The sequence below is a fragment of the Oncorhynchus mykiss genome, chromosome 16, assembly GCF_013265735.2.
Source record: "Oncorhynchus mykiss isolate Arlee chromosome 16, USDA_OmykA_1.1, whole genome shotgun sequence".
Classification (NCBI taxonomy): domain Eukaryota; kingdom Metazoa; phylum Chordata; class Actinopteri; order Salmoniformes; family Salmonidae; genus Oncorhynchus; species Oncorhynchus mykiss.
The window spans coordinates 77,731,207-77,754,981 of NC_048580.1; the positions used below are offsets into that span (position 1 = coordinate 77,731,207).

The window sequence follows — 23,775 nt, forward strand, 5'->3', positions numbered from 1 at the left end:
TATATAGCCTCCACATTGACTCTGTACCGGTACCCCCTGTATATAGCCTCCACATTGACTCTGTACCAGTACCCCCTGTATATAGCCTCCACATTGACTCTGTACCAGTACCCCCTGTATATAGCCTCCACATTGACTCTGTACCAGTACCCCCTGTATATAGCCTCCACATTGACTCTGTACCGGTACCCCCTGTATATAGCCTCCACATTGACTCTGTACCAGTACCCCCTGTATATAGCCTCCACATTGACTCTGTACCAGTACCCCCTGTATATAGCCTCCACATTGACTCTGTACCGGTACCCCCTGTATATAGCCTCCACATTGACTCTGTACCAGTACCCCCTGTATATAGCCTCCACATTGACTCTGTACCAGTACCCCCTGTATATAGCCTCCACATTGACTCTGTACCGGTACCCCCTGTATATAGCCTCCACATTGACTCTGTACTGGTACCCCCTGTATATAGCCTCCACATTGACTCTGTACTGGTACCCCCTGTATATAGCCTCCACATTGACTCTGTACCAGTACCCCCTGTATATAGCCTCCACATTGACTCTGTACCGGTACCCCCTGTATATAGCCTGCACATTGACTCTGTACCGGTACCCCCTGTATATAGCCTCCACACTGACTCTGTACCGGTACCCCCTGTATATAGCCTCCACATTGACTCTGTACTGGTACCCCCTGTATATAGCCTCCACATTGACTCTGTACCGGTACCCCCTGTATATAGCCTCCACATTGACTCTGTACCGTAATACCCTGTATATAGCCTCCACATTGACTCTGTACTGGTACCCCCTGTATATAGCCTCCACATTGACTCTGTACCGGTACCCCCTGTATATAACCTCCACATTGACTCTGTACCGGTACCCCCTGTATATAGCCTCCACATTGACTCTGTACCGGTACCCCTGTATATAGCCTCCACATTGACTCTGTACTGGTACCCCCTGTATATAGCCTCTACATTGACTCTGTACCAGTACCCCCTGTATATAGCCTCCACATTGACTCTGTACCGTAACACCCTGTATATAGCCTCCACATTGACTCTACCGTAACACCCTGTATATAGTCTCCACATTGACTCTGTACCAGTACCCCCTGTATATAGCCTCCACATTGACTCTGTACCAGTACCCCCTGTATATAGCCTCCACATTGACTCTGTACCGTAACACCCTGTATATAGCCTCCACATTGACTCTACCGTAACACCCTGTATATAGTCTCCACATTGACTCTGTACCAGTACCCCCTGTATATAGCCTCCACATTGACTCTGTACCAGTACCCCCTGTATATAGCCTCCACATTGACTCTGTACTGGTACCCCCTGTATATAGCCTCCACATTGACTCTGTACCGGTACCCCCTGTATATAGTCTCCACATTGACTCTGTACCAGTACCCCCTGTATATAGCCTCCACATTGACTCTGTACTGGTACCCCCTGTATATAGTCTCCACATTGACTCTGTACTGGTACCCCCTGTATATAGCCTCCACATTGACTCTGTACCGGTACCCCCTGTATATAGCCTCCACATTGACTCTGTACCGGTACCCCCTGTATATAGCCTCCACATTGACTCTGTACCGGTACCCCCTGTATATAGCCTCCACATTGACTCTGTACCAGTACCCCCTGTATATAGCCTCCACATTGACTCTGTACCGGTACCCCCTGTATATAGCCTCCACATTGACTCTGTACCGGTACCCCCTGTATATAGTCTCCACATTGACTCTGTACCGGTACCCCCTGTATATAGACTCCACATTGACTCTGTACTGGTACCCCCTGTATATAGCCTCCACATTGACTCTGTACCGGTACCCCCTGTATATAGCCTCCACATTGACTCTGTACCGGTACCCCCTGTATATAGCCTCCACATTGACTCTGTACCAGTACCCCTGTATATAGCCTCCACATTGACTCTGTACTGGTACCCCCTGTATATAGCCTCCACATTGACTCTGTACCGGTACCCCCTGTATATAGCCTCCACATTGACTCTGTACCGGTGCCCCCTGTATATAGACTCCACATTGACTCTGTACCAGTACCCCCTGTATATAGCCTCCACATTGACTCTGTACCGGTACCCCCTGTATATAGCCTCCACATTGACTCTGTACCAGTACCCCTGTATATAGCCTCCACATTGACTCTGTACTGGTACCCCCTGTATATAGCCTCCACATTGACTCTGTACCGGTACCCCCTGTATATAGCCTCCACATTGACTCTGTACCAGTACCCCTGTATATAGCCTCCACATTGACTCTGTACCGGTACCCCCTGTATATAGCCTCCACATTGACTCTGTACCGGTAACCCCTGTATATAGCCTCCACATTGACTCTGTACTGGTACCCCTGTATATAGCCTCCTCATTGACTCTGTACCGGTACCCCCTGTATATTGCCTCCACATTGACTCTGTACCGGTACCCCTGTATATAGCCTCCACATTGACTCTGTACCGGTACCCCCTGTATATAGCCTCCACATTGACTCTGTACCGGTACCCCCTGTATATAGCCTCCACATTGACTCTGTACCGGTACCCCCTGTATATAGCCTCCACATTGACTCTGTACCGTAATACCCTGTATATAGCCTCCACATTGACTCTGTACCGTAATACCCTGTATATAGCCTCCACATTGACTCTGTACCGTAATACCCTGTATATAGCCTCCACATTGACTCTGTACCGTAATACCCTGTATATAGCCTCCACATTGACTCTGTACCGTAATACCCTGTATATAGTCTCCACATTGACTCTGTACCGGTACCCCCTGTATATTGCCTCCACATTGACTCTGTACTGTTACCCCCTGTATATAGCCTCCACATTGACTCTGTACCGGTACCCCCCTGTATATAGCCTCCACATTGACTCTGTACTGTTACCCCCTGTATATAGCCTCCACATTGACTCTGTACTGTTACCCCCTGTATATAGCCTCCACATTGACTCTGTACTGTTACCCCCTGTATATAGCCTCCACATTGACTCTGTACCGGTACCCCCTGTATATAGCCTCCACATTGACTCTGTACCGGTACCCCCTGTATATAGCCTCCACATTGACTCTGTACCAGTACCCCCTGTATATAGCCTCCACATTGACTCTGTACCGGTACCCCCTGTATATAGCCTCCACATTGACTCTGTACCGGTACCCCCTGTATATAGCCTCCACATTGACTCTCTACTGGTACCCCCTGTATATAGCCTCCACATTGACTCTGTACTGTTACCCCCTGTATATAGCCTCCACATTGACTCTCTACTGGTACCCCCTGTATATAGCCTCCACATTGACTCTGTACTGTTACCCCCTGTATATAGCCTCCACATTGACTCTGTACCAGTATCCCCTGTATATAGCCTCCACATTGACTCTCTACTGGTACCCCCTGTATATAGCCTCCACATTGACTCTGTACCGGTACCCCCTGTATATAGCCTCCACATTGACTCTCTACTGGTACCCCCTGTATATAGCCTCCACATTGACTCTGTACTGTTACCCCCTGTATATAGCCTCCACATTGACTCTCTACTGGTACCCCCTGTATATAGTCTCCACATTGACTCTGTACCAGTACCCCCTGTATATAGCCTCCACATTGACTCTGTACTGGTACCCCCTGTATATAGCCTCCACATTGACTCTGTACCGGTACCCCCTGTATATAGCCTCCACATTGACTCTGTACCGGTACCCCCTGTATATAGCCTCCACATTGACTCTGTACCAGTACCCCCTGTATATAGCCTCCACATTGACTCTGTACCAGTACCCCCTGTATATAGCCTCCACATTGACTCTGTACCAGTACCCCCTGTATATAGCCTCCACATTGACTCTGTACCGGTACCCCCTGTATATAGCCTCCACATTGACTCTGTACCAGTACCCCCTGTATATAGCCTCCACATTGACTCTGTACCAGTACCCCCTGTATATAGCCTCCACATTGACTCTGTACCGGTACCCCCTGTATATAGCCTCCACATTGACTCTGTACCAGTACCCCCTGTATATAGCCTCCACATTGACTCTGTACCAGTACCCCCTGTATATAGCCTCCACATTGACTCTGTACCGGTACCCCCTGTATATAGCCTCCACATTGACTCTGTACTGGTACCCCCTGTATATAGCCTCCACATTGACTCTGTACTGGTACCCCCTGTATATAGCCTCCACATTGACTCTGTACCAGTACCCCCTGTATATAGCCTCCACATTGACTCTGTACCAGTACCCCCTGTATATAGCCTCCAGATTGACTCTGTATCGGTACCCCCTGTATATAGCCTCCACATTGACTCTGTACCGGTACCCCCTGTATATAGCCTCCACATTGACTCTGTACCGGTACCCCCTGTATATAGCCTCCACATTGACTCTGTACTGGTACCCCCTGTATATAGCCTCCACATTGACTCTGTACTAGTACCCCCTGTATATAGCCTCCACATTGACTCTGTACTGGTACCCCCTGTATATAGCCTCCACATTGACTCTGTACTGGTACCCCCTGTATATAGCCTCCACATTGACTCTGTACTGGTACCCCCTGTATATAGCCTCCACATTGACTCTGTACTGGTACCCCTGTATATAGCCTCCACATTGACTCTGTACTGGTACCCCCTGTATATAGCCTCCACATTGACTCTGTACTGGTACCCCCTGTATATAGCCTCCACATTGACTCTGTACTGGTACCCCCTGTATATAGCCTCCACATTGACTCTGTACTGGTACCCCCTGTATATAGCCTCCACATTGACTCTGTACTGGTACCCCTGTATATAGCCTCCACATTGACTCTGTACTGGTACCCCCTGTATACAGCCTCCACATTGACTCTGTACCGGTACCCCCGTATATAGCCTCCACATTGACTCTGTACCGGTACCCCCTGTATATAGCCTCCACATTGACTCTGTACCAGTACCCCCTGTATATAGCCTCCACATTGACTCTGTACCGGTACCCCCTGTATATAGCCTCCACATTGACTCTGTACCAGTACCCCCTGTATATAGTCTCCACATTGACTCTGTACTGGTACCCCCTGTATATAGCCTCCACATTGACTCTGTACCGGTACCCCCTGTATATAGCCTGCACATTGACTCTGTACCGGTACCCCCTGTATATAGCCTCCACACTGACTCTGTACCGGTACCCCCTGTATATAGCCTCCACATTGACTCTGTACTGGTACCCCCTGTATATAGCCTCCACATTGACTCTGTACCGGTACCCCCTGTATATAGCCTCCACATTGACTCTGTACCGTAATACCCTGTATATAGCCTCCACATTGACTCTGTACTGGTACCCCCTGTATATAGCCTCCACATTGACTCTGTACCGGTACCCCCTGTATATAACCTCCACATTGACTCTGTACCGGTACCCCCTGTATATAGCCTCCACATTGACTCTGTACCGGTACCCCTGTATATAGCCTCCACATTGACTCTGTACTGGTACCCCCTGTATATAGCCTCTACATTGACTCTGTACCAGTACCCCCTGTATATAGCCTCCACATTGACTCAGTACCGTAACACCCTGTATATAGCCTCCACATTGACTCTACCGTAACACCCTGTATATAGTCTCCACATTGACTCTGTACCAGTACCCCCTGTATATAGCCTCCACATTGACTCTGTACCAGTACCCCCTGTATATAGCCTCCACATTGACTCTGTACCGTAACACCCTGTATATAGCCTCCACATTGACTCTACCGTAACACCCTGTATATAGTCTCCACATTGACTCTGTACCAGTACCCCCTGTATATAGCCTCCACATTGACTCTGTACCAGTACCCCCTGTATATAGCCTCCACATTGACTCTGTACTGGTACCCCCTGTATATAGCCTCCACATTGACTCTGTACCGGTACCCCCTGTATATAGTCTCCACATTGACTCTGTACCAGTACCCCCTGTATATAGCCTCCACATTGACTCTGTACCGGTACCCCCTGTATATAGCCTCCACATTGACTCTGTACCAGTACCCCCTGTATATAGCCTCCACATTGACTCTGTACCGGTACCCCCTGTATATAGCCTCCACATTGACTCTGTACCAGTACCCCCTGTATATAGTCTCCACATTGACTCTGTACTGGTACCCCCTGTATATAGCCTCCACATTGACTCTGTACCGGTACCCCCTGTATATAGCCTGCACATTGACTCTGTACCGGTACCCCCTGTATATAGCCTCCACACTGACTCTGTACCGGTACCCCCTGTATATAGCCTCCACATTGACTCTGTACTGGTACCCCCTGTATATAGCCTCCACATTGACTCTGTACCGGTACCCCCTGTATATAGCCTCCACATTGACTCTGTACCGTAATACCCTGTATATAGCCTCCACATTGACTCTGTACTGGTACCCCCTGTATATAGCCTCCACATTGACTCTGTACCGGTACCCCCTGTATATAACCTCCACATTGACTCTGTACCGGTACCCCCTGTATATAGCCTCCACATTGACTCTGTACCGGTACCCCTGTATATAGCCTCCACATTGACTCTGTACTGGTACCCCCTGTATATAGCCTCTACATTGACTCTGTACCAGTACCCCCTGTATATAGCCTCCACATTGACTCTGTACCGTAACACCCTGTATATAGCCTCCACATTGACTCTACCGTAACACCCTGTATATAGTCTCCACATTGACTCTGTACCAGTACCCCCTGTATATAGCCTCCACATTGACTCTGTACCAGTACCCCCTGTATATAGCCTCCACATTGACTCTGTACCGTAACACCCTGTATATAGCCTCCACATTGACTCTACCGTAACACCCTGTATATAGTCTCCACATTGACTCTGTACCAGTACCCCCTGTATATAGCCTCCACATTGACTCTGTACCAGTACCCCCTGTATATAGCCTCCACATTGACTCTGTACCGGTACCCCCTGTATATAGTCTCCACATTGACTCTGTACCAGTACCCCCTGTATATAGCCTCCACATTGACTCTGTACTGGTACCCCCTGTATATAGTCTCCACATTGACTCTGTACTGGTACCCCCTGTATATAGCCTCCACATTGACTCTGTACCGGTACCCCCTGTATATAGCCTCCACATTGACTCTGTACCGGTACCCCCTGTATATAGCCTCCACATTGACTCTGTACCGGTACCCCCTGTATATAGCCTCCACATTGACTCTGTACCAGTACCCCCTGTATATAGCCTCCACATTGACTCTGTACCGGTACCCCCTGTATATAGCCTCCACATTGACTCTGTACCGGTACCCCCTGTATATAGTCTCCACATTGACTCTGTACCGGTACCCCCTGTATATAGACTCCACATTGACTCTGTACTGGTACCCCCTGTATATAGCCTCCACATTGACTCTGTACCGGTACCCCCTGTATATAGCCTCCACATTGACTCTGTACCGGTACCCCCTGTATATAGCCTCCACATTGACTCTGTACCAGTACCCCTGTATATAGCCTCCACATTGACTCTGTACTGGTACCCCCTGTATATAGCCTCCACATTGACTCTGTACCGGTACCCCCTGTATATAGCCTCCACATTGACTCTGTACCGGTGCCCCCTGTATATAGACTCCACATTGACTCTGTACCAGTACCCCCTGTATATAGCCTCCACATTGACTCTGTACCGGTACCCCCTGTATATAGCCTCCACATTGACTCTGTACCAGTACCCCTGTATATAGCCTCCACATTGACTCTGTACTGGTACCCCCTGTATATAGCCTCCACATTGACTCTGTACCGGTACCCCCTGTATATAGCCTCCACATTGACTCTGTACCAGTACCCCTGTATATAGCCTCCACATTGACTCTGTACCGGTACCCCCTGTATATAGCCTCCACATTGACTCTGTACTGGTACCCCCTGTATATAGCCTCCACATTGACTCTGTACTGGTACCCCCTGTATATAGCCTCCACATTGACTCTGTACTGGTACCCCCTGTATATAGCCTCCACATTGACTCTGTACTGGTACCCCTGTATATAGCCTCCACATTGACTCTGTACTGGTACCCCCTGTATACAGCCTCCACATTGACTCTGTACCGGTACCCCCGTATATAGCCTCCACATTGACTCTGTACCGGTACCCCCTGTATATAGCCTCCACATTGACTCTGTACCAGTACCCCCTGTATATAGCCTCCACATTGACTCTGTACCGGTACCCCCTGTATATAGCCTCCACATTGACTCTGTACCAGTACCCCCTGTATATAGTCTCCACATTGACTCTGTACTGGTACCCCCTGTATATAGCCTCCACATTGACTCTGTACCAGTACCCCCTGTATATAGTCTCCACATTGACTCTGTACTGGTACCCCCTGTATATAGCCTCCACATTGACTCTGTACCGGTACCCCCTGTATATAGCCTGCACATTGACTCTGTACCGGTACCCCCTGTATATAGCCTCCACACTGACTCTGTACCGGTACCCCCTGTATATAGCCTCCACATTGACTCTGTACTGGTACCCCCTGTATATAGCCTCCACATTGACTCTGTACCGGTACCCCCTGTATATAGCCTCCACATTGACTCTGTACCGTAATACCCTGTATATAGCCTCCACATTGACTCTGTACTGGTACCCCCTGTATATAGCCTCCACATTGACTCTGTACCGGTACCCCCTGTATATAACCTCCACATTGACTCTGTACCGGTACCCCCTGTATATAGCCTCCACATTGACTCTGTACCGGTACCCCTGTATATAGCCTCCACATTGACTCTGTACTGGTACCCCCTGTATATAGCCTCTACATTGACTCTGTACCAGTACCCCCTGTATATAGCCTCCACATTGACTCTGTACCGTAACACCCTGTATATAGCCTCCACATTGACTCTACCGTAACACCCTGTATATAGTCTCCACATTGACTCTGTACCAGTACCCCCTGTATATAGCCTCCACATTGACTCTGTACCAGTACCCCCTGTATATAGCCTCCACATTGACTCTGTACCGTAACACCCTGTATATAGCCTCCACATTGACTCTACCGTAACACCCTGTATATAGTCTCCACATTGACTCTGTACCAGTACCCCCTGTATATAGCCTCCACATTGACTCTGTACCAGTACCCCCTGTATATAGCCTCCACATTGACTCTGTACTGGTACCCCCTGTATATAGCCTCCACATTGACTCTGTACCGGTACCCCCTGTATATAGCCTCCACATTGACTCTGTACCAGTACCCCCTGTATATAGTCTCCACATTGACTCTGTACTGGTACCCCCTGTATATAGCCTCCACATTGACTCTGTACCGGTACCCCCTGTATATAGCCTGCACATTGACTCTGTACCGGTACCCCCTGTATATAGCCTCCACACTGACTCTGTACCGGTACCCCCTGTATATAGCCTCCACATTGACTCTGTACTGGTACCCCCTGTATATAGCCTCCACATTGACTCTGTACCGGTACCCCCTGTATATAGCCTCCACATTGACTCTGTACCGTAATACCCTGTATATAGCCTCCACATTGACTCTGTACTGGTACCCCCTGTATATAGCCTCCACATTGACTCTGTACCGGTACCCCCTGTATATAACCTCCACATTGACTCTGTACCGGTACCCCCTGTATATAGCCTCCACATTGACTCTGTACCGGTACCCCTGTATATAGCCTCCACATTGACTCTGTACTGGTACCCCCTGTATATAGCCTCTACATTGACTCTGTACCAGTACCCCCTGTATATAGCCTCCACATTGACTCTGTACCGTAACACCCTGTATATAGCCTCCACATTGACTCTACCGTAACACCCTGTATATAGTCTCCACATTGACTCTGTACCAGTACCCCCTGTATATAGCCTCCACATTGACTCTGTACCAGTACCCCCTGTATATAGCCTCCACATTGACTCTGTACCGTAACACCCTGTATATAGCCTCCACATTGACTCTACCGTAACACCCTGTATATAGTCTCCACATTGACTCTGTACCAGTACCCCCTGTATATAGCCTCCACATTGACTCTGTACCAGTACCCCCTGTATATAGCCTCCACATTGACTCTGTACTGGTACCCCCTGTATATAGCCTCCACATTGACTCTGTACCGGTACCCCCTGTATATAGTCTCCACATTGACTCTGTACCAGTACCCCCTGTATATAGCCTCCACATTGACTCTGTACTGGTACCCCCTGTATATAGTCTCCACATTGACTCTGTACTGGTACCCCCTGTATATAGCCTCCACATTGACTCTGTACCGGTACCCCCTGTATATAGCCTCCACATTGACTCTGTACCGGTACCCCCTGTATATAGCCTCCACATTGACTCTGTACCGGTACCCCCTGTATATAGCCTCCACATTGACTCTGTACCAGTACCCCCTGTATATAGCCTCCACATTGACTCTGTACCGGTACCCCCTGTATATAGCCTCCACATTGACTCTGTACCGGTACCCCCTGTATATAGTCTCCACATTGACTCTGTACCGGTACCCCCTGTATATAGACTCCACATTGACTCTGTACTGGTACCCCCTGTATATAGCCTCCACATTGACTCTGTACCGGTACCCCCTGTATATAGCCTCCACATTGACTCTGTACCGGTACCCCCTGTATATAGCCTCCACATTGACTCTGTACCAGTACCCCTGTATATAGCCTCCACATTGACTCTGTACTGGTACCCCCTGTATATAGCCTCCACATTGACTCTGTACCGGTACCCCCTGTATATAGCCTCCACATTGACTCTGTACCGGTGCCCCCTGTATATAGACTCCACATTGACTCTGTACCAGTACCCCCTGTATATAGCCTCCACATTGACTCTGTACCGGTACCCCCTGTATATAGCCTCCACATTGACTCTGTACCAGTACCCCTGTATATAGCCTCCACATTGACTCTGTACTGGTACCCCCTGTATATAGCCTCCACATTGACTCTGTACCGGTACCCCCTGTATATAGCCTCCACATTGACTCTGTACCAGTACCCCTGTATATAGCCTCCACATTGACTCTGTACCGGTACCCCCTGTATATAGCCTCCACATTGACTCTGTACCGGTAACCCCTGTATATAGCCTCCACATTGACTCTGTACTGGTACCCCTGTATATAGCCTCCTCATTGACTCTGTACCGGTACCCCCTGTATATTGCCTCCACATTGACTCTGTACCGGTACCCCCTGTATATAGCCTCCACATTGACTCTGTACCGGTACCCCCTGTATATAGCCTCCACATTGACTCTGTACCGGTACCCCCTGTATATAGCCTCCACATTGACTCTGTACCGGTACCCCCTGTATATAGCCTCCACATTGACTCTGTACCGTAATACCCTGTATATAGCCTCCACATTGACTCTGTACCGTAATACCCTGTATATAGCCTCCACATTGACTCTGTACCGTAATACCCTGTATATAGCCTCCACATTGACTCTGTACCGTAATACCCTGTATATAGCCTCCACATTGACTCTGTACCGTAATACCCTGTATATAGTCTCCACATTGACTCTGTACCGGTACCCCCTGTATATTGCCTCCACATTGACTCTGTACTGTTACCCCCTGTATATAGCCTCCACATTGACTCTGTACCGGTACCCCCCTGTATATAGCCTCCACATTGACTCTGTACTGTTACCCCCTGTATATAGCCTCCACATTGACTCTGTACTGTTACCCCCTGTATATAGCCTCCACATTGACTCTGTACTGTTACCCCCTGTATATAGCCTCCACATTGACTCTGTACCGGTACCCCCTGTATATAGCCTCCACATTGACTCTGTACCGGTACCCCCTGTATATAGCCTCCACATTGACTCTGTACCAGTACCCCCTGTATATAGCCTCCACATTGACTCTGTACCGGTACCCCCTGTATATAGCCTCCACATTGACTCTGTACCGGTACCCCCTGTATATAGCCTCCACATTGACTCTCTACTGGTACCCCCTGTATATAGCCTCCACATTGACTCTGTACTGTTACCCCCTGTATATAGCCTCCACATTGACTCTCTACTGGTACCCCCTGTATATAGCCTCCACATTGACTCTGTACTGTTACCCCCTGTATATAGCCTCCACATTGACTCTGTACCAGTATCCCCTGTATATAGCCTCCACATTGACTCTCTACTGGTACCCCCTGTATATAGCCTCCACATTGACTCTGTACCGGTACCCCCTGTATATAGCCTCCACATTGACTATCTACTGGTACCCCCTGTATATAGCCTCCACATTGACTCTGTACTGTTACCCCCTGTATATAGCCTCCACATTGACTCTCTACTGGTACCCCCTGTATATAGCCTCCACATTGACTCTGTACCATTACCCCCTGTATATAGCCTCCACATTGACTCTGCACCAGTACCCCCTGTATATAGCCTCCACATTGACTCTGTACCGTAATACCCTGTATATAGCCTCCACATTGACTCTGTACCGTAATACCCTGTATATAGCCTCCACATTGACTCTGTACCGTAATACCCTGTATATAGTCTCCACATTGACTCTGTACCGGTACCCCCTGTATATTGCCTCCACATTGACTCTGTACTGTTACCCCCTGTATATAGCCTCCACATTGACTCTGTACCGGTACCCCCCTGTATATAGCCTCCACATTGACTCTGTACTGTTACCCCCTGTATATAGCCTCCACATTGACTCTGTACTGTTACCCCCTGTATATAGCCTCCACATTGACTCTGTACTGTTACCCCCTGTATATAGCCTCCACATTGACTCTGTACCGGTACCCCCTGTATATAGCCTCCACATTGACTCTGTACCGGTACCCCCTGTATATAGCCTCCACATTGACTCTGTACCAGTACCCCCTGTATATAGCCTCCACATTGACTCTGTACCGGTACCCCCTGTATATAGCCTCCACATTGACTCTGTACCGGTACCCCCTGTATATAGCCTCCACATTGACTCTCTACTGGTACCCCCTGTATATAGCCTCCACATTGACTCTGTACTGTTACCCCCTGTATATAGCCTCCACATTGACTCTCTACTGGTACCCCCTGTATATAGCCTCCACATTGACTCTGTACTGTTACCCCCTGTATATAGCCTCCACATTGACTCTGTACCAGTATCCCCTGTATATAGCCTCCACATTGACTCTCTACTGGTACCCCCTGTATATAGCCTCCACATTGACTCTGTACCGGTACCCCCTGTATATAGCCTCCACATTGACTCTCTACTGGTACCCCCTGTATATAGCCTCCACATTGACTCTGTACTGTTACCCCCTGTATATAGCCTCCACATTGACTCTCTACTGGTACCCCCTGTATATAGCCTCCACATTGACTCTGTACCATTACCCCCTGTATATAGCCTCCACATTGACTCTGCACCAGTACCCCCTGTATATAGCCTCCACATTGACTCTGTACCGGTACCCCCTGTATATAGCCTCCACATTGACTCTCTACTGGTACCCCCTGTATATAGCCTCCACATTGACTCTGTACTGTTACCCCCTGTATATAGCCTCCACATTGACTCTCTACTGGTACCCCCTGTATATAGCCTCCACATTGACTCTGCACCAGTACCCCCTGTATATAGCCTCCACATTGACTCTGTACCGGTACCCCCTGTATATAGCCTCTACATTGACTCTGTACCGGTACCCCCTGTATATAGCCTCCACATTGACTCTGTACCGGTACCCCCTGTATATAACCTCCACATTGACTCTGTACCAGTACCCCCTGTATATAGCCTCCACATTGACTCTGCACCAGTACCCCCTGTATATAGCCTCCACATTGACTCTGCACCAGTACCCCCTGTATATAGTCTCCACATTGACTCTGTACCAGTACCCCCTGTATATAGCCTCCACATTGACTCTGTACCGGTACCCCCTGTATATAGCCTCCACATTGACTCTGTACCGTAACCCCCTGTATATAGTCTCCACATTGACTCTGTACCAGTACCCCCTGTATATAGCCTCCACATTGACTCTGCACCAGTACCCCCTGTATATAGCCTCCACATTGACTCTGTACCAGTACCCCCTGTATATAGCCTCCACATTGACTCTGCACCAGTACCCCCTGTATATAGCCTCCACATTGACTCTGTACCAGTACCCCCTGTATATAGCCTCCACATTGACTCTGCACCAGTACCCCCTGTATATAGCCTCCACATTGACTCTGTACCAGTACCCCCTGTATATAGCCTCCACATTGACTCTGCACCAGTACCCCCTGTATATAGCCTCCACATTGACTCTGTACCAGTACCCCCTGTATATAGCCTCCACATTGACTCTGTACTGGTACCCCCTGTATATAGCCTCCACATTGACTCTGTACCGGTACCCCCTGTATATAACCTCCACATTGACTCTGTACCAGTACCCCCTGTATATAGCCTCCACATTGACTCTGCACCAGTACCCCCTGTATATAGCCTCCACATTGACTCTGCACCAGTACCCCCTGTATATAGTCTCCACATTGACTCTGTACCAGTACCCCCTGTATATAGCCTCCACATTGACTCTGTACCGGTACCCCCTGTATATAGCCTCCACATTGACTCTGTACCGTAACCCCCTGTATATAGTCTCCACATTGACTCTGTACCAGTACCCCCTGTATATAGCCTCCACATTGACTCTGCACCAGTACCCCCTGTATATAGCCTCCACATTGACTCTGTACCAGTACCCCCTGTATATAGCCTCCACATTGACTCTGCACCAGTACCCCCTGTATATAGCCTCCACATTGACTCTGTACCAGTACCCCCTGTATATAGCCTCCACATTGACTCTGCACCAGTACCCCCTGTATATAGCCTCCACATTGACTCTGTACCAGTACCCCCTGTATATAGCCTCCACATTGACTCTGCACCAGTACCCCCTGTATATAGCCTCCACATTGACTCTGTACCAGTACCCCCTGTATATAGCCTCCACATTGACTCTGTACTGGTACCCCCTGTATATAGCCTCCACATTGACTCTGTACCATTACCCCCTGTATATAGCCTCCACATTGACTCTGCACCAGTACCCCCTGTATATAGCCTCCACATTGACTCTGTACCGGTACCCCCTGTATATAGCCTCCACATTGACTCTCTACTGGTACCCCCTGTATATAGCCTCCACATTGACTCTGTACTGTTACCCCCTGTATATAGCCTCCACATTGACTCTCTACTGGTACCCCCTGTATATAGCCTCCACATTGACTCTGCATCAGTACCCCCTGTATATAGCCTCCACATTGACTCTGTACCGGTACCCCCTGTATATAGCCTCTACATTGACTCTGTACCGGTACCCCCTGTATATAGCCTCCACATTGACTCTGTACCGGTACCCCCTGTATATAACCTCCACATTGACTCTGTACCAGTACCCCCTGTATATAGCCTCCACATTGACTCTGCACCAGTACCCCCTGTATATAGCCTCCACATTGACTCTGCACCAGTACCCCCTGTATATAGTCTCCACATTGACTCTGTACCAGTACCCCCTGTATATAGCCTCCACATTGACTCTGTACCGGTACCCCCTGTATATAGCCTCCACATTGACTCTGTACCGTAACCCCCTGTATATAGTCTCCACATTGACTCTGTACCAGTACCCCCTGTATATAGCCTCCACATTGACTCTGCACCAGTACCCCCTGTATATAGCCTCCACATTGACTCTGTACCAGTACCCCCTGTATATAGCCTCCACATTGACTCTGCACCAGTACCCCCTGTATATAGCCTCCACATTGACTCTGTACCAGTACCCCCTGTATATAGCCTCCACATTGACTCTGCACCAGTACCCCCTGTATATAGCCTCCACATTGACTCTGTACCAGTACCCCCTGTATATAGCCTCCACATTGACTCTGCACCAGTACCCCCTGTATATAGCCTCCACATTGACTCTGTACCAGTACCCCCTGTATATAGCCTCCACATTGACTCTGTACTGGTACCCCCTGTATATAGCCTCCACATTGACTCTGTACCGGTACCCCCTGTATATAACCTCCACATTGACTCTGTACCAGTACCCCCTGTATATAGCCTCCACATTGACTCTGCACCAGTACCCCCTGTATATAGCCTCCACATTGACTCTGCACCAGTACCCCCTGTATATAGTCTCCACATTGACTCTGTACCAGTACCCCCTGTATATAGCCTCCACATTGACTCTGTACCGGTACCCCCTGTATATAGCCTCCACATTGACTCTGTACCGTAACCCCCTGTATATAGTCTCCACATTGACTCTGTACCAGTACCCCCTGTATATAGCCTCCACATTGACTCTGCACCAGTACCCCCTGTATATAGCCTCCACATTGACTCTGTACCAGTACCCCCTGTATATAGCCTCCACATTGACTCTGCACCAGTACCCCCTGTATATAGCCTCCACATTGACTCTGTACCAGTACCCCCTGTATATAGCCTCCACATTGACTCTGCACCAGTACCCCCTGTATATAGCCTCCACATTGACTCTGTACCAGTACCCCCTGTATATAGCCTCCACATTGACTCTGCACCAGTACCCCCTGTATATAGCCTCCACATTGACTCTGTACCAGTACCCCCTGTATATAGCCTCCACATTGACTCTGTACTGGTACCCCCTGTATATAGCCTCCACATTGACTCTGTACTGGTACCCCCTGTATATAGCCTCCACATTGACTCTGTACCAGTACCCCCTGTATATAGCCTCCACATTGACTCTGTACCAGTACCCCCTGTATATAGCCTCCACATTGACTCTGCACCAGTACCCCCTGTATATAGCCTCCACATTGACTCTGTACCAGTACCCCCTGTATATAGCCTCCACATTGACTCTGCACCAGTACCCCCTGTATATAGCCTCCACATTGACTCTGTACCAGTACCCCCTGTATATAGCCTCCACATTGACTCTGCACCAGTACCCCCTGTATATAGCCTCCACATTGACTCTGTACCAGTACCCCCTGTATATAGCCTCCACATTGACTCTGCACCAGTACCCCCTGTATATAGCCTCCACATTGACTCTGTACCAGTACCCCCTGTATATAGCCTCCACATTGACTCTGTACTGGTACCCCCTGTATATAGCCTCCACATTGACTCTGTACTGGTACCCCCTGTATATAGCCTCCACATTGACTCTGTACCAGTACCCCCTGTATATAGCCTCCACATTGACTCTGTACCAGTACCCCCTGTATATAGTCTCCACATTGACTCTGTACCAGTACCCCCTGTATATAGCCTCCACATTGACTCTCTACTGGTACCCCCTGTATATAGCCTCCACATTGACTCTGTACCGTAACACCCTGTATATAGCCTCCACATTGACTCTGTACCGGTACCCCTGTATATAGCCTCCACATTGACTCGGTACCAGTACCCCCTGTATATAGCCTCCACATTGACTCTGTACCAGTACCCCCTGTATATATCCTCCACATTGACTCTGTACTGGTACCCCCTGTATATAGCCTCCACACTGACTCTGTACTGGTACCCCCTGTATATAGCCTCCACATTGACTCTGTACCAGTACCCCCTGTATATAGCCTCCACATTGACTCTGTACCAGTACCCCCTGTATATAGTCTCCACATTGACTCTGTACCAGTACCCCCTGTATATAGCCTCCACATTGACTCTGTACCAGTACCCCCTGTATATAGTCTCCACATTGACTCTGTACCAGTACCCCCTGTATATAGTCTCCACATTGACTCTGTACCAGTACCCCCTGTATATAGCCTCCACATTGACTCTGTACCAGTACCCCCTGTATATAGTCTCCACATTGACTCTGTACCGGTACCCCCTGTATATAGTCTCCACATTGACTCTGTACTGGTACCCCCTGTATATAGTCTCCACATTGACTCTGTACTGGTACCCCCTGTATATAGCCTCCACATTGACTCTGTACTGGTACCCCCTGTATATAGCCTCCACATTGACTCTGTACCGTAATACCCTGTATATAGCCTCCACATTGACTCTGTACCGGTACCCCCTGTATATAGTCTCCACATTGACTCTGTACTGGTACCCCCTGTATATAGTCTCCACATTGACTCTGTACTGGTACCCCCTGTATATAGCCTCCACATTGACTCTGTACCAGTACCCCCTGTATATAGTCTCCACATTGACTCTGTACTGGTACCCCCTGTATATAGTCTCCACATTGACTCTGTACTGGTACCCTCTGTATATAGTCTCCACATTGACTCTGTACTGGTACCCCCTGTATATAGCCTCCACATTGACTCTGTACTGGTACCCCCTGTATATAGTCTCCACATTGACTCTGTACCGTAATACCCTGTATATAGCCTCCACATTGACTCTGTACCGGTACCCCCTGTATATAGCCTCCACATTGACTCTGTACCGGTACCCCCTGTATATAGTCTCCACATTGACTCTGTACTGGTACCCCCTGTATATAGTCTCCACATTGACTCTGTACCGTAATACCCTGTATATAGCCTCCACATTGACTCTGTACCGTAATACCCTGTATATAGCCTCCACATTGACTCTGTACCGTAATACCCTGTATATAGTCTCCACATTGACTCTGTACCGGTACCCCCTGTATATAGCCTCCACATGGACTCTGTACCGTAATACCCTGTATATAGCCTCCACATTGACTCTGTACCGGTACCCCCTGTATATAGCCTCCACATTGACTCTGTACCAGTACCCCCTGTATATAGCCTCCACATTGACTCTGTACCGGTACCCCCTGTATATAGCCTCCACATGGACTCTGTACTGTAATACCCTGTATATAGCCTCCACATTGACTCTGTACCAGTACCCCCTGTATATAGCCTCCACATGGACTCTGTACTGTAATACCCTGTATATAGCCTCCACATTGACTCTGTACCGGTACCCCCTGTATATAGCCTCCACATGGACTCTGTACCGTAATACCCTGTATATAGCCTCCACATTGACTCTGTACTGGTACCCCCTGTATATAGCCTCCACATTGACTCTGTACTGGTACCCCCTGTATATAGCCTCCACATTGACTCTGTACCGGTACCCCCTGTATATAGCCTCCACATGGACTCTGTACTGTAATACCCTGTATATAGCCTCCACATTGACTCTGTACCAGTACCCCCTGTATATAGCCTCCACATGGACTCTGTACTGTAATACCCTGTATATAGCCTCCACATTGACTCTGTACCGGTACCCCCTGTATATAGCCTCCACATGGACTCTGTACCGTAATACCCTGTATATAGCCTCCACATTGACTCTGTACCAGTACCCCCTGTATATAGCCTCCACATTGACTCTGTACTGGTACCCCCTGTATATAGCCTCCACATTGACTCTGTACCAGTACCCCCTGTATATAGTCTCCACATTGACTCTGTACTGGTACCCCCTGTATATAGTCTCCACATTGACTCTGTACTGGTACCCTCTGTATATAGTCTCCACATTGACTCTGTACTGGTACCCCCTGTATATAGCCTCCACATTGACTCTGTACTGGTACCCCCTGTATATAGTCTCCACATTGACTCTGTACCGTAATACCCTGTATATAGCCTCCACATTGACTCTGTACCGGTACCCCCTGTATATAGCCTCCACATTGACTCTGTACCGGTACCCCCTGTATATAGTCTCCACATTGACTCTGTACTGGTACCCCCTGTATATAGTCTCCACATTGACTCTGTACCGTAATACCCTGTATATAGCCTCCACATTGACTCTGTACCGTAATACCCTGTATATAGCCTCCACATTGACTCTGTACCGTAATACCCTGTATATAGTCTCCACATTGACTCTGTACCGGTACCCCCTGTATATAGCCTCCACATGGACTCTGTACCGTAATACCCTGTATATAGCCTCCACATTGACTCTGTACCGGTACCCCCTGTATATAGCCTCCACATTGACTCTGTACCAGTACCCCCTGTATATAGCCTCCACATTGACTCTGTACCGGTACCCCCTGTATATAGCCTCCACATGGACTCTGTACTGTAATACCCTGTATATAGCCTCCACATTGACTCTGTACCAGTACCCCCTGTATATAGCCTCCACATGGACTCTGTACTGTAATACCCTGTATATAGCCTCCACATTGACTCTGTACCGGTACCCCCTGTATATAGCCTCCACATGGACTCTGTACCGTAATACCCTGTATATAGCCTCCACATTGACTCTGTACCGGTACCCCCTGTATATAGCCTCCACATTGACTCTGTACCGTAATACCCTGTATATAGCCTCCACATGGACTCTGTACCGTAATACCCTGTATATAGCCTCACTATTGTTATGTTATTGTATTACTTTTTATAATTAATTTTACTTGAGTTTATTTGGTAAATATTTTCTTAACTCTTCTTGAACTGCACTGTTGGTAAAGGGCTTAAGGGCTTGTAAGTAAGCATTTCACGTGTAAAGTCTACAGTTGTTGGGGCACGTGGACAGTAAAGTTCGATTTGATCAACGGCAAGCTAATCTTCTTATAATGTTTGGGTTGTATCACATCCGTTGGTGATTGGGAGTCCCATAGGTCGGAGCACAATTGGTCCAGCGTCGTCCCGGTTCGGCCGGGTTTGGTCGGGGCAGGCCGGGTTTGGTCGGGGTAGGCCAGGTTTGGTCGGAGTAGGCCGGGTTTGGCCGGGTTTGGTCGGGGTTGGTCGGGGTAGGCCAGGTTTGGTCGGAGTAGGCCGGGTTTGGCCGGGTTTGGTCGGGGTTGGTCGGGGTAGGCCGGGTTTGGCCGGGGTAGGCCGTCCTTGTAAATAACAATTTGTTTTTAACTGACTTGTCTAGAAAAACAAAGGTTACATTTAGAAATAAAACATTGTTTGAACATGCAGTACATTTTCTAAATGCAATGTGTGTAGTGAAATATATTCCATGCTGAAGCCAATAATCAAACATGTTTGTTGCGACTGCCTATTGTAGGGTTAGTGCTTGAAACCATGATAAACTCAGTTCCTGACGATGGCTCACCTCTCATTGGGCAGCTTCAACCTCCCGCCTTTCATTCATTTGTTTCCACCTCTTAATTTCCGTCCTTGCCTCTTTTTACCTCACCCTTTCCCAGTCCCCTCCCACTTTCCCAGTCCCCTCCCACTTTCCCAGTCCCCTCCCACTCACAAGGCAGGCAATTCGCTTGTCTTCCTCTTTACTAGAGGCTGTTCTCACTAATCTCAATGCAACCCCCCTTCTGGTCTCTGATCACTACTTAGTTTCCTTTTTTGTCTCCCTCTCCTCAAACTCTAACCACTCAGCCCCTACCCAGATTCCCTCTCTCTCCCTTCCTCTATCCTATCATTTGTCCCTTCTGCTAAATTCTTCTCCCTCCTGTCTCCTGATTATGTATCTTCGACCCTACTCTCGTCCCTTTCTGCATCCTATGACATTGTCCCCATTCCTGCCGGTCGGCTTGACCCTCCCCGCCTGCTCTGTGGCTGAGTGACCCCTTGCGAGCTGACAGAACAGGGCTGCGGGCAGCAGAGGAAAAATGGAGGAAAACTAAACTTTCGGAGGACTTATCATCCAAGACACTTTCCACCCGCTCCTCATTCACTCCGCCTATTGCGTCCACTGGTCCCACTCACACATAACTACCCCACGCCTTGACCACGTTCTCCACTTTCTCTAGATTAAATTCTGTGACTAGTGAGGTCCGGCCACCCAACAACCTGCCCGCTCGACCTCAACCCCTCCTCCCTTCTCCGGACCATCTCTGGAGACCTTCTCCCCTTCCTCACTTCCCTCATCAACTCATCCCTGACCACTGGCTGCGTCCCCTCTGACTTCAAAATGTCCAGAGTCACCCCTTCTCAAGAAACCAACACTCAATCCCTCGGATTTCAAAATCTACAGACCGGTATCCTTCTTTTCTTTCTTTTCAAAACACTTGAGTGTGCTGTCTCTGACAAACTTTCTCGTTATCTCTCTCAGAATGATCTTCTTTACCCTAACCAGTCAGGTTTCAAGACGGATCACTCAACCGAGACTGCTCTCTTTTGTGTCACGGAGGCTCTGCTCACTGCCAAAACTGACTCTCTCCTCTGTTCTCATCCTCCTAGATCTATCCGCTGCCTTCGACGCCATCAGATCCTCCTCTCCACCCTCTCAGGGCTGGGCGTCTCAGGCTCTATCAGATCCTCCTCTCCACCCTCTCAGGGCTGGGTGTCTCAGGCTCTATCAGATCCTCCTCTCCACCCTCTCAGGGCTGGGCGTCTCAGGCTCTATCAGATCCTCCTCTCCACCCTCTCAGGGCTGGGCGTCTCAGGCTCTATCAGATCCTCCTCTCCACCCTCTCAGGGCTGGGCTTCTCAGGCTCTATCAGATCCTCCTCTCCACCCTCTCAGGGCTGGGCGTTTCAGGATCTATCAGATCCTCCTCTCCGCAGTCTCAGGGCTGGGCGTCTCAGGCTCTATCAAATCCTCCTCTCCGCAGTCTCAGACTCTGCACACTCTTGGAATATGGGATTCTAATGATAACAGAACTATATGAGTTTTTATTTTGAATTTCGTTGTCACACATTGAGATTATTGGTTGCATCTACGATTCGTAAATATGCAATTTAATTTTGCACACTTGTATCCTGATGAGTGAAAGATTTAACAACTTGTAATTTGACATTTGAATACATAAAATAAGATTTGCAAGCATAATCTATTTTCAGAATTATTATAAATCAATTAACAAGTATGAATATTTTTCTGTGAATCAAAAATGACTGACACTTACTGAAATCGAATCTACATGTGCTCGGGGTTCTGTCACTGTCGTCACGTTACCAAGAGATTCGTAAACTTGTAGAAAGTTTTGTAAATTTGCAGACAGAGATTCGCAAATAGAGATTGTATTTGAGCAGTTCTGGGGGCAGGACCTTTTACTCCTGACCAATCCGTTTCCTCTGCCAAAACCACAGACATCTAACCATTGGCTGGAATGTTCCATCAATTTAAATCTCAGGAAGTAGCTACCCACATGAGCAAAAGAGGATGAGGTAAATCAAACCAAAACAAGCTACTTGAAGGTAAACGTCTCTTTTTATCCGCTTGTATATCAATTTTTTTTTGTGAAAAGGCATGACAGTAGTTCGCTTATCATGTGAAATATAAATGTACATTTCAGATGAACTCCAGACCAACCAATACAAGCTGGCCTCTGACATTCATCATAGCTTTATCAGACTGCTTTAGAAAACAAATATATGTGCTAGTTAACCATCAGATTGATAACGCTGCTGTACAGTAAATGCGGCTTGCTAGATAGATGTCTTGCTAAATTGAAAATTTAGGGAAAGCAAGCTAGTTAACTCCCACTATCATCACTGCATTGTAGCTAAGTTTCTAGAAAATAAAAACGATGTATTTGCTCTCTATATTTTAAAGACTTGTTACTGACTTTTGAACACTTGTCAAACTACTTAATTCTACTGCCAGTTTATTGATTAGTTAGTTGGTGACTGAAACAGTTGCATTCTCAATTTCACAGCAAATAGACTAGCT

At 48.2% G+C, this 23,775-nt stretch overlaps 1 protein-coding gene and 1 long non-coding RNA gene across 3 annotated transcripts in view; both read left to right on the top strand.

The window, feature by feature from the left end:
- LOC110515266 (plasma membrane calcium-transporting ATPase 3-like) overlaps positions 1-23,775 on the top strand; it is a 174,949-nt gene that overhangs the window by 73,596 nt on the left and 77,578 nt on the right. The gene's annotated exons all lie outside the window — the stretch shown is intronic.
- The window catches only part of LOC110519365, a 4,181-nt gene continuing 3,422 nt past the window's right edge, over positions 23,017-23,775 (top strand). The window contains exon 1 of the long non-coding RNA XR_002472824.2: positions 23,017-23,300. This is a non-coding gene — a long non-coding RNA (uncharacterized LOC110519365). The remainder of the gene's footprint in view (positions 23,301-23,775) is intronic.